The sequence below is a fragment of the Podarcis vaucheri genome, assembly GCF_965113315.1.
Source record: "Podarcis vaucheri genome assembly, chromosome: 3".
NCBI classification, from domain to species: Eukaryota; Metazoa; Chordata; class Lepidosauria; order Squamata; family Lacertidae; genus Podarcis; species Podarcis vaucheri.
This window is the reverse complement of record NC_138761.1, coordinates 81,259,898-81,277,993: the sequence shown is the minus strand read 5'-3', so window position 1 is coordinate 81,277,993 and position 18,096 is coordinate 81,259,898. Positions and strand designations below refer to the sequence as shown.

General features: G+C 40.7%; 1 long non-coding RNA gene across 2 annotated transcripts in view; it reads left to right on the top strand.

Moving 5' to 3' along the window:
• LOC309529106 overlaps positions 1 to 12,326 on the top strand; it is a 239,630-nt gene extending 227,304 nt beyond the window's left edge. The window contains exon 6 of one of the 2 annotated variants that reach the window (XR_014218078.1): positions 12,257 to 12,326. This is a non-coding gene — a long non-coding RNA (uncharacterized lncRNA). Of the gene's footprint in view, positions 1 to 5,140; positions 5,232 to 12,256 lie in introns of those variants that run through there. The other variant, XR_014218079.1, reaches the window with a different exon arrangement.
• Positions 12,327 to 18,096: the final 5,770 nt, after the last annotated feature.

Sequence of the window (18,096 nt, the reverse complement as noted above, 5' to 3'; positions counted from 1 at the left end):
TTCAAATGAGAGTCATTCCCTCCTCCTTTCCGACACACATTCTAAAGGGATGGAACACATTGTGAACTACTAGCACATTGAAAATGGCAGTTGATTATAGAGCATGGGTGCCATTATTGGAAGAGTTTAGTCTGTCATCAAATGCCAGTCAGAGCACAGTGTTCGAGGAGCAGGAACATCAGATGTAGAGAAAGTGAATAGCCATTAGGCAGAGGTTGAGGAAGAAGAGTGGGAAAGGAACTGAAGCAGAAAATTAAATGGCCTGATACTGACGTTAAATAATAGCTGTGGGTCACCCTGAATCTTACTGGCCTGATAGGGAGCACACATTAACATTCCTTAGTTGTGATCAATTTTTGATGTGGCAGGTACTTTTCACTGTGCTCTTAGATGAACCAGGTGGCTTCTGCTGTTTAAAGGCTCTTTGATTATCTAATTTTGCTTCATACCCTTTGTGAAATTTTGGATACTCCACCCTCCTTTCATTAACTCTTCTTTAAAAAAAAATTGGCCCTCCTCTGGGCCCCTCTCTCATCAGTCTCTAATTATTATTGCCATCCATTCTGGTTTGGCTGCTGAGGCCTAGCGATCTGAGGTGGCCACATGGGAAATCAGTGCTGCTGAGATATGTGTTAGAGCTGCCAGATTCATGTCTAGCGGGAGGTTCTTTTTTTTCTGGCTTTCATTAGTTCTTTTGCTTTTTTTGTTTGTTTGTTTGCTTCCCTGAAGGTGGAAAAAGATTACAGTGAAATCTAGAAGGGCTTGAATGGAACGCTCAATGGTTTCAGGACCAGGGATTCTGGCAGTTTTGCTCCCTGGTCTTCTCTGTTCTAATTCAGAGGATCTCAAGTAACGAAGAGGCACATTTAGTATTCTCTCTCTCTCTCTCTCTCTCTCTCTCTCTCTCTCTCTCTCTCTCTGTGTGTGTGTGTTTGTGTGTAAGAGAGAGCTTTGCTGGCTTTCTCCATGAAGGGCTAGACTAGAGTAAGGAGGAGTGGTCTGTTCATCCCTCGCCTCACTGACATCCGTGAGAGGGGAAATACCTGCAAAAGCTTGAGGCTGGTGTAGGTAGGAGCCCCAGTCATTGGTGCACTTGGGTACTACAGCACCCTGTGTTTGTCCCTATGCGGAGGCGCCCGGCTTTGGAAGGGAAGCGTGAATGCTCTGGCCAGGTCCTGGAACCCTCCTACCACCTTCCCAAACCTGGTGAAGTTCTAACTAGGCTTTGAGAAGAAGGTGGGTGGACTCTAGAACCCTGTCCGAGCCTCGTGCCCCCTTCCCAAAGCTCAGCGCCTCACTTACCAGGCTTTCAGGTGGTGCCATCTCAGCTCAGTGCCTAGTGCATGTGCCCTAAATCTACCCCTGACCCCATTCCATGGGCATGTTAGAGGAATAAGGGAGCTTTGGATGTGGTGGATTCAGGCTGCTGCTTTGGTTTCTACCACTGACAGGGAGATTGCTGGATGCAGAAGGGAAAGGGTGTATCTGCTTTGCATGCAGAAGGTCCCGGGTTCAATTGCTGCCATCTCCAGAGCTGGAAATGCCCTCTTTCTGAAAACCATGGAGAACCACTGCTAGCCAGAACAGATAATCCTGTGCCAGAAGTACCATTAATCTGACTCAGTATAAGGCCACACCTTCTGATTTATGTCCATGGAGCACACAGAGGGACTCTGGGGGTGGATGTGCTACCCCACCAGTGGAGCTGCTTTGACCCTGCCTCAGCCGGCCTTTGCCAGAGGCTAAAACTGCTGTGCTAGTCCCTGTTCGATAAGTATTTTGCTCCTCTTGAAATCTTATTGGTCCACCTTCTCCTCATACGAAACTCACACTCATAATGAAACTTATTAGCTGAACTGTTCTGAGTCATTTTCATTCTGAAGGGCTCTCACATTTATCTGAGTGATTTTTAAAGTCTCTCTAAAGGGTTTTATTATTATTTTTTAAAAAAAGTGGGAAGTTTTCAGAAATACTTTTCTTAATTCCCCCCTCCCCAATCACCTCTAAACTCAGATTTCTTACTTATCAGCATGCCCTCTGTACCATAGAGTATTGCCTTGCAGAACTGCTGACCAGCTGCAGTTTTGGGTGCTTTCATGTTCTCCTCAGAACTTCTGCCTTTTTAATTTTATTTCCCCTCCGTCCCAATGAGAGAGGCACGGCAGCAGCAGAATGCAAATGGGAACTGCCAAGAGAGGAATACACAGTTTGTCATTTGTCACTGCCAAGACTCATCAGTAATACAGTATCATGAGAGAAGAAGAGGGAGGGGAAGAGGTGATTTTACTTCAACATTTAAGCATGATATTGAAGTGAGATTTGGATAAATTCCCCCAAAGAAAACTAATGCTTACTTTGATAGTTGCTGTGAAGCAAAGACATGTAGACAGGGAGGCATCATTCATTTTCTTACTCCAGAGATTTCTTTCAGTAGCTTGCTTGATGTTTTTAAAATTCTGCCTCACTTTGCATACCTGCTCCATACCTGTTGAAGACAGCAGATGTGGCATAATTGACCAGGAAGTTCTCCTGCACATGGGGATGCTCTTGCACAGCTTCCATTCCTTTCGAGGGGGTTGTGTGTGGAAGAAGTTCCTGTTAAATGGTGCCCAAATTCAGTAGGAACTCCCAGTAAACTATCTGCCTCATTTGTAAAAAAGTTAGATAATCTCATTTCACCTTTAATGTTAATGGGGGTGAACCTAAATCCATTCAGCAAGACTATATTCTAAGAAAGGCAAATAAGAACAAATTGGGTGAAAAAGTAATAAAATAGGCAGAGATTTAATAGATTTGCGGGTTATGACGCTAAGTGCTGACATGCTGCTTCATATACTAGTACCGATTATTAATACTGAGTGTTGCTTTTGGCAACATAACCACAATTTTGTAGCAGGAAGTTAAGAATTGTTTCAAAATGTCTTTTGAGTGATGGCATTCTGTCTGGCTATTTGGTGCCGTGCTTGTTATTTTATAAACATTGTATGTTTTATTAAATTTTAATACCCATTTATATGTGGGTCTTTATTATATTCCACTCCTGCAGTGCCCAAAGCATTTTTGAATATTATGTTATGGTTATGTTTATGATCATCATGTTGCTTAATACAATCTGGATATGGGATCCAATTTTTCTTTGGTTTCTCTTCTTGATTTTCTTCTCTTAGCTTTGAAGCATTAGTAGCTGAGGAAAAGAAGCATATTTCCATGTAGATAAAACAGGTCCTAAAGCAGTTCATAACACTTTTTTAGACAGGTTTATGATGTGTATGGAGGTACTAATGTAGCAAATTGGCAATCTTGTGGCATATGTTTGAGATTCTGGAGGGTAGGAAAAACCACTCGCATTCAACTGACAGCCAACCTGCCAGTTGTTGATTGCAGCATCTATCCATGACAAGAAAATACAATGAATATTTTATATCAATCCACTGTTGTTTGGAGGACTTCTTTGGAGACTTCTGCTTTTACATGATTTCAGTGCTGTCCACAATTGCTTGAGAGGTCTTTATGCAGCAACCAAGCATCACTGGGTTCAGCATCATGAAGAAACATACCTTTAAGAGATATGTATGGTCTAATGTAGAAACGTTCCTAGTGGTAATCAGCATTCATGTCCCAAAACTCCTACACTGTTGGATATTCTCACCAAAAGTGGTAGCATGAGCCAAATGTGGAAGTATGCATATCTTTGGAGATATTTATTGCCAGGTCTATGTCCAATGACTGTACAGGCAGCAGATGCCTGGAGCACCTGGGGGTAGGAACAGACAGGCAGCAGGAAAGGGTAATTAAATGGCTCCCTCAGCATTGAATTGCCAATGTAAAATGGGTTAGGTACCAGATGGTATTGTGCTCCAGATCTCATCAGCCGGCATACCCAATGATCAGGGACGATGGGAATTGTAGTTGATCAAAGTAGTTAGGCACAGGTTCCCTATCAAGTTACACAAACAGAGAGACTGCGGCATCTTGGAGTTACAAAGCAGACAATGAAATGGGATTTTCTCTTCCAATAAGCTGATTGCCAGGGCCAGAAGGCTTGCATTTCCAATGTGAATATCCTAGATTTAACTACCAGCAGCTCTCAAGTGGGTGGTTCAAGCTAACTATGGCTTTGATTTTCATGACGTGAACATAATGCATTCCCTGCAAAGCTCATATACCCAGTCCACTTGGTTTCAATTGGGTTTGAATGCAAGTAATTGAATACAAGCTTGGATATCTAATTCCCCATGCCCTTTTCAAGATCCCATCTTAAATTTAATGGCATTGACAATTGTGGAAAGGCAAATTGGGACTGAAATCATTAGTGTTGGCCAATAACCTCATTATGAAATATTGGTCCTATTATTTACACTTTTGCTGCAGGCTTTAGCCAAGACATAACCCTGCATCTAGACCACTGCTGCAGCAGTTGCCAGGGATAATTCCAGGTACTAGCATCCATCATTTTTGTTTTCCTGCACATTTGACCAGAAAAGTAGCATAGAATTGTGATTCACAGTAGGTTAGTTGTCAAACATTCATAGTCCACTAATGTCTGAATATAATCTGACTTTTTAAATAAGCTTTCTGGATTCTGTACCCTCACCCCAAACATTTACAGCTAGATGAACAAAGTTCTGCCTTAGGTGTTCATTTGGTTTCTGTACTCTTCTAAATCTGTCTTTAGCTGGTAAATGGCCTTGAAACACATGCAAAAGGTGTTGGGGTAGTGATAATGACAACTTTTAACCCACCAAGCAGGTGCTAGTAAAGCCAGGTGGGGTTTGGGGATGGGAGGGTGCTTGGTTTTCTAAGAGTGTGACCATATAGCTGTCTGGCCATAGACACGAGCAGAAAAAGGTCTCCAGTAATGGTGTTGCCATTTTTGTAGTGCTGCTTAATGATTTCATTTGGTTCACATTTTTAAGTGAATTGACATGTGTCACACTTCCAGACAAATTCATGGATTGGAATGCAATTATCACCTCCCTCTCACACTTTCACACTTCTCTGAATCTTGCCCTACAATTCTTGGTTAAAACAATGAATCAAAATGTGTATAAAAATGCCCATTTAAGGTTAATATGTGTGCAAAAAACCCACATTCTAACAAATGTGAATTTTCATGTAGTTTTTTTCTTTTTAATTACAGTTTGATGCAGAAATAGGCTAGAACAAATTATGAATGAATACACACAGTACTGACACAGATGAGAAATAAGACTGATTTGGCCATCTCTAAGCTTCCTCCAAATAGCTCACCCTTGGCAGTATCTGTATGGATAACACCATAATAAGACTCCCATGGCTGCAAATTGTATCCTTTTCGGAGTGTCCTAGGATTTGAAAAATATTTAAGTAATCACAGTTTCTGACTTATCATCTGATAATGCCTGGGAATTGGTGACCCAAGGGACTAATTCCAAACATTACCAGAAAATGACACTGCTCGTGTCAGTGGAAGTGTATTGGCAAATGTAAACTGTAATACAAGAGCATTTGCTAGCAATCTGGACATCTGCTGCTTTCCACCATTATTATTTAAGGTGCGGGAGGGTGGACAGCTGCTTTCAAAAGACTTCCATACTTCCACTTGTCCCATGTCTAGAAAGTACGGCTCCAAGAGGATTTTGTTACTGATAGGTTCTTAGGCTTCTGGGCATGTAAATTGAAGGCTGTTGAGGCTAGGATTGTGCAAAGATGGTATTGCTGGACTATGCCTAGAAGTTAATGGAATATGTCACGTTCCATTTCTCATCAGAAAATTGTTCTACCTCAGCTAAATCCTGGATTCTAGTTGTGGTGGATTTGGGTGCCATCTGTACAGAAATTTTGTAGAAAGATGAACAAAATCAACTACGAATGTCATTGAGTGTTCCATATATTTTAATGCATACTTGTTTACATTTTTATGATGCACAGAGTAGGAAGTAGCAGGGGGATTTGTTACTCATTAAAAACAAGCTTACACCCTGTGCCTAATGAGCCATCGATGTGTAATCTATTCACAGACAATTTAGAAGAGAAAGGACAGCTGTACTAATATTCCCCATCTTAACTTTTCATCAAATTCTGCATAGCTTATAGATCCTTTCAACACACACAGAGAGAGGGAGGGAGGGAGATAGAGAGTGTGTCTCACTGCAATGACTACCAGTCATACAGTTTGGGTGCTGAAGGGTGCAGGCTACCATGCTTCCCAACTGAACCTATTTAAGATGCAATACCTGTTTTCTCCGTTTGTATACAACGGAGATAACCCATGTGAATTGACTTTGAATTTAATAGCAGGTAAGTACCTGCCAAGTAAACCTATTTTGCAGCCACAACTTTTGTTCTACTTTCTTTTCCATTGTGATCAATGGGAAATAATTAAATATGTCAGGTCTAAGGCTGGCATTGCTTTGGGGTCCTTTTTATGCTGGGGGAATGAGAAAATGAGATCCTTGGAATCCTGTGAATTCCTGGTCACTTTGACGTGCCCTAACACTTTGATTTGTCCCCCTACAGCAACAGAGCTTTCTGAGAGCATACTGGTGCTTCTCTTGGTTGGTGGAGCAGTCATTATGGCACATGCAGCAGTCCCTCATCAGGCTTTGGGCTGGTTTAGAGATTACACCCTGATGACCTGATGGTGATGAACAGAAACAACATAAAATCTGCAGAGTAACAAACTTAAAGTATTCAACCAGCTAAAACAATACAGTATTTTTTAAAAATATAAACCTGGACAAATAAAATAATTCTTAAGCTGGCACCCAAAAGAGCACAATGTCACCCTGGAAGAGTATTTTAAAGTCAAGGCACCAAGACTTAAAATGCTCGATCCTTTATAGATGTATAATGCACCTCTTCTGCGGATGAAGAAGGGCCTTATTTGAGTATCTTAAAGGACAAGTTGGTTTTGTGATGTTATGAATCTGGACAGGGTTTTATTTATGTATTTATTTATATATTTAATAAAATGTATGGATGGTGTATAGCAAATGTAAAAATATATTTTTAAAAAACACACTAAAAGCAGCACAGGACAATCGTTAAAATGACTGGCTACTCACGGAAAACAAACTTCGCAGGCCTGTCATTTTTGTCTGTAATGTAGTCGTTTGTTGATGTCAAGGAGCAGAAGTGTAATTCCAAATATTCTGTAGCAAGATACAGAGTTCACGCTGAACCAGCTCTGGCTTGATTCCCAGGATTTCTCTTTCTCAATCCTTTGCAGCAAGACTTTTTAGTGGCATATGGTATACCATAAACATTGGTGTTCAGCTGGTCCAAAGGTGAGGCATTTACAAAATGTACACAAGATATATACCTTAAGGGTGAATGTTTGGTTTGGTTTTAGTTTACCTGAGGGAAGCATTATGCCTATATAATAAAAAGTAGACATGTAATGTCAGCTCTGTATCCTGAGACAATAAAAAGGGCCAGCTCAATGGGAAGAATTATTAGGTAAGGGATTGAAAATAAAGTCTGTCACACAGTTGATTATATACAATCACATCTTCTTGTACTGCAAATCTGAATAATTGTTCTGCATCACACACATATTATTATATTCGACGGGTTCAGCTGAGCTTCCAGCCACTGCTTGTGTTGCAGGCTTGAAAGTAATATTCTAAGGCCTGTTCAGGATGCTTATGCAACTCAGACCAAATGTGGTTTTCAAACTGGAAGCTCAAAAACATACCTACCAACAACATTCCTAATGGCCCTAAGAAGAGAAGATGCAGTTGTGATTCAAGGACCTGCCACCCGCTTCTTGAGGATAAGAAAGACACATGGACACAGTATAATAGGTTAATGGGATAAGAAAGGCCACAACTTTATTGATTACAGCATGGGAGAGGTATTGGCTTAGGCACTGGATAAAACAACAGAGCGTGACTCCACCCGCTCAGGGAGGGGTGAATGTACCAAGGGTTAACCACCAGTGGGAGGAGCCTGTTGATGCAAATATAACTGAAAGCTTCCCTGATGTCACTGGGGGTCGTGCCATGGCCCTAGCCACCAGCAAGGGCATCAGACAGGATCCACGACTGCCGGATTCCTTTACCAGAATACCCATAAAGTGGAGGGGTAGGCGATGGCCACACCCTGCCCTCCAATATACAAACATATTCCAATGTCTAACAGCCAATACCTAAAAAAGTTGTGAAGATTTGCTACCAAGTAGGTGAAAAACCAAGTGGCCGGTGCCAATTTGCTGGTTGGATAAAAATTCCTACCAGGCCCCCTGGACAACCAAGGTGACCAACCACAGGTCCATAGCAATGTCAAGAACCAAGCAATGAACTAAAGGGAGGGTGGGTGGGTGATCCGACGAAAACCAGCAGCGCAATGAAAGGGAAGGGCTGCCACGGCCGTGTTTGAGCGGCTCCACCTGATTGGTTAGCTACCTGGGGGCACAGCGCGGCAGCTGGGACAGCTGGGAAGGGGCCGGAACACCCCCTGCCAACGTGAGAAACGGATCCCACTCACAACTCCTCCCCTCTGTAAGGAGAGGCTATACAGATGGAATCTGTAATAATGCAAGAAACAAACTTCAGGTTTGGACTGTGTATTAGGAGTGTGTTTTCACTTTGGTTGAATCCTGAATCCCAAACAGTTGGTACCTGCCTTGTGGAGCACACTGCCCTTTGTAGTTAAATGGTTTGGTGTTTATTTCTATGGAGGTTCCCAGAAGGATGCATTTACTCACAGGCAGTATCAGATTTCTTTTGGGAAACTATTTTTGCCTGTCTTGTTTATTTTATTTTTGTATTATTGATGTGCATCACGATGATATTCACCAATGTTTAGCAGCCTATACATTTTCCAAATAAAACTAGAAATCAGTAAAACAAGCAACCGACTTCAGAGTCCAAAAGTGGTTCAAAGCAAACTGAGGTTCTCTTAATGCTTTGGACTTACTTTGGACATTTGGAGAGACAAACTATTCCTTGAAAGGAAAACGACTGGCAAGAGGGAGGGAAACAGGTCACGCGGTTTTGTGACTGACAGCTGTAGCTTCCAACCAGGAAATGGCTTTACCAGGGCTCTTTTGTATTCAACCTCCTGGTGTGCTTAGATGTCTATTCCAATCCATAGCATGCCTTCCCACTCCTTACACAGCAGCCACTAGACTCTCCACCTCCATCTGTTTCTTTCTCTCAAATGGAAACAAGCTAAGTTGGTAATCAGTGTTTTATCTCACAATACATAAGTATCATGCCATTCTAAAACATTGTGTTGCAAAGCACACATATAAACAGGGACATGGCCGAGTGTTGTAATGGTAGGGTTGCCACATTTCAAAAAGTGAAAGTCCAGACCCAAAGCTTGTTAACCTTTTTTTTTGGGGGGGGGATTACATAATTTTTGGAAAATTATGTTTATTCAGCTGGGGACAGGAGAATAGTGAGGTGCAGGTCTCTGTATTGAGCTCTTCTCAAGAAACCTCAAAACAACAACTGAGCAACATGCCTGCTGAAAAACTGCTTTTAAAAGTTTCCTCAGTTTCAAACCAGTTTGCCATGTGGTTGGGAAGGGGAGGGTGCTATTTTGGAACCTGAAACATTTGAAAGCTCCCTTGTGTACACAGAATTACAACTATGGGTCTTGGCCATCCCATTCTCCTGAGTTACCCTTTCCCATCTTGCATGCCAAAATCCTCTTCGGCATTTCTTAGCATGGAAATTGTAAGCATAATGGACAATAGCAAATAATGGACCTTTGAAGTCATCATGGTGTATTATAACAATGAGACTGCTAAGCAAGCCTACTGCAATATTAAATTTTTGATGAAAATTATTTTTGCACAGCAGGTGCTTTTGTAAATGAAATAACTCAGCTGATTTAATTTTCTCTCCAAACCCCTGAAGGCAGCTGTGCACATTATTGACTAATGACCTGAAACACTTGTTTTTTAAAAGTATTTTTAAGACTATATTTTAGGTCACATGATTGATAGGAATACCTGAGTTGGTTAGGCTGGGTTTTATTATAGTTATTTCAGTTGTGTAATTTATAAATCACCAAGATCCTTTTTAAGGCCTCCATGTATAATGGGTTTGGTTTGTTTGCATTTGAAAAACAAAACAAAAACCTCCTTCAATAATAGTCATGAAATGTTAACAGTATAAGTGGTACCTTTATAATTGCATCAAACTGATCATGCATCTAGACATAATTTTCATTTAACTCTTAGTCTTAAATGAAAATGATGAAAATAACCACAGTCCCTGAACAATTCTGGCTGGCATACAATTTTCACTCCTTGATTTGTACAGGCCAAATTCATTTCTAGAGTGGATTTTTCAAATTAAAATATTTTTCTGTCACTATCTCTATGGTAAGAAGGATTCAAGTACTTTTCCTTACTTTGTTTTGTCTGATAGATTTGTCAGTATAATCAGATTAGTCCCAAAAGATTCATCATACAAGCAGGGGTGGGTGGGTGGGTGGATCCAAAACTGTAGTGAAAGAATGGAAAGCAATTTCTTGCTATCCCTTCCCCATAATGTGTCTTTGTTTCAGGACAAGCAAAAGACTGCTTTTCAACCAATCTCTGCTCCCAACCTCTTATACTGTGGCAGAAGTTGGCTTCTTAAGCCCTATAAGCTAAAAGAAGCACCTTTGCATATATGGGAACCTCTGGACATCCAGATGTTGTTGGACTCCAACTCCTGTCAGCCCCAGCTCACATGGCCAATGGTCAGGAATGATGGCAGTTGTATCTAACAGCATCTGAAGGGCTCCTGGGTTCCCACTCCTGTTTTAAAACCTGGTACCCTGTTAAGCAGTATACTCTTTTGGTACAAGCACATGAGATCTAAAGGTAAGCAGTGCTGGGGTCTATATAGTATCTTCTCTTTTCAATATCAGAGGAATCCATGACAAAGACTCGTTGGAAACCATCCTGTTTTCATATATTAATGTGAATTATTCTAGATCTACAGTACTTGAGAAATTATGGCTTATAGTTTCAAACCTAACCTTCCCACCAGAAATTAGAACCTATATCAATTGCATATTCCATTCTCGTGATATACTGTTGTTCTGCACCACCCCCAAATCTCCATAGCAGTGTAAGATTCCAGGAGCTCTTGGCACACTTTATGCTCCGGTATCAGAGTTTCCTTGGGAACATGAGGCACAGCGGAGACTGTGGTGTCTTTATGATATATGGTTTAAGTACACATATATACAACTTGAACCTATGTCAGAGGGGCCAACAACATTCATATCTCAAGAAGTTATGCCTTCTTCCATAGCCATAGCAGCCTTAGACTTAAGCAGACCTCAACTATCGTTCTCAAACGTTGCTCTTTGCCTCTGTTTCTCAAGTCCACTGCTTCCTACTCCTAACACTCTGCACTAAACATCTGCTCGCATTGCTTCCCCTTCCCTTCTATAAGCTCTCAGCTTTTATCTCTGAAACTCTTTGTCTTCTATGGTGAGTTTCTTGATCCCTGTAGTGCTAATGACCCATTATCCCCATTATCCCAGGCTAATACCTCACACAGGAGGTCAGTCCTGACTTAATTAACTCTTTTGGGGGTGCACCTCCAGGGGTGAAGTCAAACTGAAGTGACTTTTCCAGGGCAAAAGCCTGGGCAGTGTGTATGGAGGCCCCTGGCTGCCCAGATGACAGGACACCCTTGTCAGCCTCGCTGATGTGGTCCACAGGAAAGCAGCGCAACATATTTAGCCCCAGCTTGGCTGCACAAGTTGCTGGAAGGAGGCATACAATATGCCATCCAACTGTCTTAGGGACTCCAGATTTGTGTAGGGTTTACTCCTTAGCCATTTCTTCTCCTGATGGTCTCCTGCAAGGGAGCAGGTATGAATTTCTCCTTAGAGTTTACTCCTGAAGCCTTTTTCCATGAATGAGTACAGCCACAAAGCAGCAAAGACTCGAGATCAGCTTTCCTTCTCCTACATGGTCTACCTTCTCAGGTTGACAAGCCCCATCTGCCTCTAATGCTCAGCTTAATTAAAATATTAGCAAGGTATAAAAAGGTTCAGATACCTCTTGGGTCTATTCCAGGCACAGGCAAACTCGGCCCTCCAGATGTTTTGAGACTACAACTCCCATCATCCTTAGCTAACAGGACCAGTGGTCAGGGATGCCTTGTCTCTCCTAAATATGCATGTCTGGCTATTTCCTAGCTTTAATATTATGCAATCCAGAATTTAGGGTGTCTTGCACCCTCAGATTCATAACACTATTATGACTTTCGTTAAGAAAACAAACCTTCTTTCACTCTTTCATTGTCTGACACAGGTGTCCTCTAGCGGGTTACTCCTTGGTTGAAAATGTTGCTACCAGCATTTAAGTTACTTAGCAGAAACTGGTAAGTGTACTGTATTTAATTTCACATTTGGAAGAAAGGGGGTGGCTTGAGTTTTGAGGAATGAATCAGGGAAGGAGCAAGCAGTGAGAAAACGATGTGTTGCTGGAGGCAGTATTTGCTGTGTGTTTGTGTATACATCTAACTGGGGATCTGATCAAGACAATACTTTGCTGAATCTGAACAAGTTCGGACTTTGTGGCGGAGTGAAGAGGAAATGAGGATTATCACACATAGTGTCTTCCTCTTGCCTTAGGCTGTTTGATTCATGTTTATCAAGGGCAAAGAAGCTAGGAAAAGTGAACAACTGCAGTACCCCTGCCACCACCTAGTTCACAACAGCATATACTCATGTGTTCAGCTTTTTTGCCTTTTATTTGACAAAGAAATCTTAGGCAAGGATTTGTCAGATGTCTATCTTTTAAATAGGTGGCACTCTTACCCTGGGGTGCTTTGTTCGTATTTTTCCTGCATGCCTTCTGGTTTATGACAAATCCGAGTCCTCATAGTTAGGACTGGAGGACAAGTCCATTTTAAATATCCACTTATATCTATTTTTAACCTAATTAATTAAACACAAATTATACACAAAATTATATGCAGACCTCCTCCTGTATATTGTTTCATTTAACTGAGTCAAGCCCCCTGTGGTATTATATTTATGCAGCATAATTTTACAAGTTGTAAAACATAATTATGATTATATACTTATACGCTTTGTTGTGTAGGTATCTAGTTACTTTATGAAATCTCTAGTGTATACTATGCATACAATACATATACGTATAACATAAAACATACAATACAGGCAGTTTATGTGTGTTCAATCTGTGTGCGACTGTGTATATGCGCAACATGCTGAACCCAGAAATGACCCAGAAACACCATAAAGATGTCACTGAAATGTCACTTAAATGGCGGAATTTTAGGGGGTGGGGCGGGGGCAGAATGGGGTGTTTGCAGGCTTTTTCAATGGGTTTCAATGATACGTGATTTCACTGATGTGTGCTGTGTCTTGGAATATAACCCCCATGTAAACAGGGAGCTGCCTGTACACACAGTGGGAGCCTTTGTGGTATGTTCCATACTTGCCAGCACTTCCTGAAGTGGCCATGTGACATTCCGAAAATCTCTGCCAGACTGGAATCTTGTCAGTAAAGAGCCCCACTGAAGTGAGCATGGGAACCTTTCTTACTATTTGTGGAGCAAAAAAGAAAAACACGATTCCATCTTCAGAGAAACCCCATGTTAGCTAGTAGTAGAGCACACATTCCATCTTGGCATAGCTTCCTGGAATGGTCATGTGTCCATAAAGTATTGTTTTAAGAGTGAATCAGTATGTCATTGGGTATATTAACAGCATTCAGCATGTTCATAACTTAGGTATTTAACAGAACCTGTGCTTGCTGAGCATGTTATTCACAATGATTTGAAGTACCTGAAACGTCATTAAAAGGTTTCTTAAACTGCAATGCTAAGGTCACCTAAGGACTATCAGTGTTTCATTAAACAATGCTGGGCACACACCTAGTGAAGAGTTCTTATGTCTCCACTAATAATCTCATACTACTATGGGCATTTAAAGACAGAATCTAGGTCATAGGTGATTTCTTTTCTTTTATAATTCAAACAGACCTCTAGGTGTTGCTGTACTTTCAGATTTTTATGTAATAATTTGGGTTCTTATGTCCTAATATGTAGCAATTTAATAGCTGCAGTGATCTGAAGGGTGATGGTGGCTTCACTGAGAATAATGATAAATGTATTGAGGAGCTGATGGATGCACTTAAGCAGGAGGAGGTTAATGATTGGTGCTCCTAACAGATTTGATGTGGGAGTGATAAATTAAAGGTGACTTGCAAAGGTAAAGCACTAAATTCCATTAACTTTACCAATATGTGCTTGAATACCCCTTGCCCCAGTGCCGTGGCTCAGCTAGGAGGTGAATTTTGCAAATTGTTACTTGAAAGGTAACTTTATTATTCTTCATTCTAGTCATAGCCACATTCTGTTGAATGTTTTCCACTTTTGTTGTCCAGATCCTGTTCAAATCTTATTTCAAATGAGAAATTGTGTCTCAGATACCATAATGATGTTGAAAATTGCATTTTCAGGGTTCACAACTGAATAGCAGCCATGTTTTCCACAGAACTGCTAACAGCTCAAAGTTTGGCTTTCAGTCAGGTGGCAGACTCCATCCACCATCCTCAGTGTTTGCAATAGCTCATTGTTATAAAATCTCAGGCTATCTGGACCTCATTCAGCTCTGGTCCTTCTAGTTATGCCACCACTGAACAAAGCCCAGGCTACCAGGACTCTGTCTGGTAATCTGGGTCACCTGGTGAGACTGGAATGTTGTCATATGACTGAAAGAGCTCTGTGTAGGAAAGAGACAGAACAACAGCTATTCTTTTATTTTAAAACTTTGGCATAAAAGTTCCTAAAAGATAAATGCTGCTGTCACAACACCTGAAAATGTGATTTCCTTGGTCTCTGGTCTTGAAGCAGCTTGGCTACCTTGCAATTCCACCTGGCCCATTAGGTGTCAGATGGGGCACAGAACTGTCAATATTACAATACTGTAGAGTAATGGGACTGAGAAGCAATATTGCAGCATGCAACAAGAAACCAACAAATGCATGCTTTGTTCTTGGTTTTAAAAGACTTGCATGGTGATCTGGCAACTGAAGAAGATTCAGTGCGTTTGCTGTTAATTCAACTAGAGGAACAAACTTCTCCTCTGCGCTGAGTGGTGCAAGCATTTCACAGAAATTAAGCATCAAATATGAGGCATGCACATATGTGCCCTTTGGTGTGTCCTTTCCACCTTTCAGAGCCCCTGGCACAATGTTTCCCAAGGGTGCAACAGCAAGTTTCATGTTGGCTGCTTGGGAATGCCATTCTGCTATATGTCTTTTTGTGACATTGGTGCAAAGTCATCATGCCATTACTCCAGTGCAGTGGACATCCAGTTTAAATAGTCATTTCCTGCAGTGCCAGCTCATGGAATCAGGCCTTAAATCACTTTAAGACTATGTGTTTCCACTAGTTGTGGTTCATCAAAATGTAGCAGGAAAACTGATTGAAGGATTTATAACCTGCAACATAATTAACAAAGGCAACTTACTCTGGGCTGTTTAAGCAAGTAGCTAGTGGCAATCCTAAATAGATTTAACTTGGAAATAAACTAAAGTCCTCTGAAATGAATAGGACTTACTTTCAATTAAATTAATTTAACTGATGTTTGCAATAGGTGATTGACAATTGAATTAGCTTATCTCATTTGTATAAGCTCCTTAGTACACAAGATTAACATAGGCTGCAGTATGTTTATTTATGTATGCATTTCTCTTTATATATTTAACCTGCCTTTAAGCCCCCAAATAGTTTAAAATACCAAAACTCAAAAGCCCCAGTTACAGCAGCAGCAGCACATTAGAATCATCACATTTAGCCAAGTCTGCTGAAAGTTCTGCTATAACATCTTCCAGAATGGAGAAGGTCTTTAAAAATTTAATAGAACAATCCAGTGCAATTTTATTCATAAGTAAGCCTCAATATACAGTAGTTGCAGTTTTCTTCCTCATCATTGCAACATCACTGGTTAGTACCCCTCTTCAGCTTTTGACTTCCTCAGGGACCATCAAGAAACAAAGGGTTGGAGCCAACATTAGTCATGCTCTGAGTAGACCCATTGAAAATAATGTCCATGGAATCTACTCTGAGTACAACATAGTTGGCTACAATCCAGAAGCACTATGGTCGCCATATAGTCACTATAAGAGTTGTCCAGTGCATGTTTTTTCATGGGAAAGAATTGTTTAACCTTTGCCTTTCTGTCTCATTACATATAAAGCAAGTGTATATGTACACACACCAGCCCTATATTATCAGTGCTTCCCCAGTCCCAAACATCTGTGCTGCTATGTTAGCCTCCCATGCAAAAATTATATTATTGAAAAAATGCCAACCAACATCCTGGTTTTTATCGCTGTGCTGGCATAGCATGACACTCTAAGCACTTGTTTATTGGAGCAGCAAATCTTAAGATTGGAGAGTAAATGTTACACACAAAAATATCATGCACCGGAAATCATATTCTGTTGTCTTCAGTATGTAATTACACTGAACAAAATGGGATTTCCGAAGTGATCATGGTGCCTCCCTGCCGTCAGCACTGACAGTTCAAATATTTTTCACTCCAGCAAATTAGTGAAATCATAATAACTGAAACTTCTCTACTTAGCCATTTCTCTTTCTTCACCTCATTTTCTATTTTTCCTCCGCTATTCAGTATTAACCTTACCCCCATCTTTCAACAAGTTATCATTAGTCTAAAGAATGAGTTCCACATTCCAGTTTCATTAGTGCTAGCACCACTAGGCAAAGGCAGCTTTCCTTAAGTCAGGTTTCCTTAAGCTGACCTCACAATGTACTCCACTTGTTAGCTTTCTCTATATACTGAAGACAGAACCCTACTCACAACTTCATTGTGATTTCTCTGCACTTTTCTTTGGGAATGAATGCAACCAGAGGTCAAGGTTGGATGGTTTTAGAAGAGCATTACACAAATTCATGAAACATACATTTATCAGTGGCTACTAGCCACAGTGGTTAAGTTCTACGTAGGAAGAAGGGAGAAATTCAAGTAAGTTTGCATTTAAAGATGAAGCTCCTAATTCGCTCTGTCTGAAACAATATGCACACCAAATCAGCCATCCTTCAAAATTTGCCTTTCTCTGAATTTTGCATCAGCCACATAATGTGTGTGGGGAAAGCATATATTTGTGAAAATAGCACACAAGGATGCATTATATTAGGGTAATTTGTTTTGCAAAAATGTATACGGTAAGCCTTCGATTTATGCAAGTATCATGCCTAAAGGCAAAATTGTGTATAGTCAAAACACAAGTCAGTGCTTTTGTATTCACTTTCCTCCCCTATGAATTCAGGGGACTGGTTTATTCTAACTCAGCATATCAAGCAAACGACCTAGTATAGCTTCTGCCATACTACTATTCAGAACTAAAGTGTATTCAGAGGTTAATTCAGCAGAACAAGGTACAGATAGAAGGTGCTTTAGAATGTTGCATGTAACTTAAGTTAACCCACCTAGCTGTTCTATGTGAACCATTGTGGCTCATTCAAAGTCTCTATCTTTGAAAATGACATGAATATTTCACAGGGAGTCATGCTCCAATCTAAACACCATGTTTGTTGCTTTAGATGTTCCTCAAAACTAATAAAGAGTGAGTTAGACACTGAATGTATTAAGCTGTGAGCTTCTTAAAGGAAATGCAAATCAACACTACTAATCCCATGATTTTCATATGCACACACTTTTAAACTGTCTGATCTTGAAAAGAGTTTACACAGCAAGTAGCATTACAATTTCTGAAAGACCATTTCATTTGTAGGGATAAGGATTGCAGGGTTGTAATGCACAAGCTATGCAGTTCTGGTGATTATCCGTAACCTATCTGTTTGATATGCTGGCAAATCGTCTTTGTGTAATCAAGACGTGCAGTCACAGCATATATTTGTGTGCCTGGGCAAATCATGGACAGAACTAGACAAATATTAAAAAATCTTGCTTGCAAAGTAGTCTGTTATTAGAAACAGGATTCAATTTCTGATGCTAGGTATCTTAGCTGACATTTTTATATTGTATCTCACCTACCCTATCCCTGAAGTCACTTGCATACCCCCCAAATCTGCTCAGGAAGGTTAGGGGACCATCTGAAGCAGATTTGGAGAGATGCAGGGGCCTCTG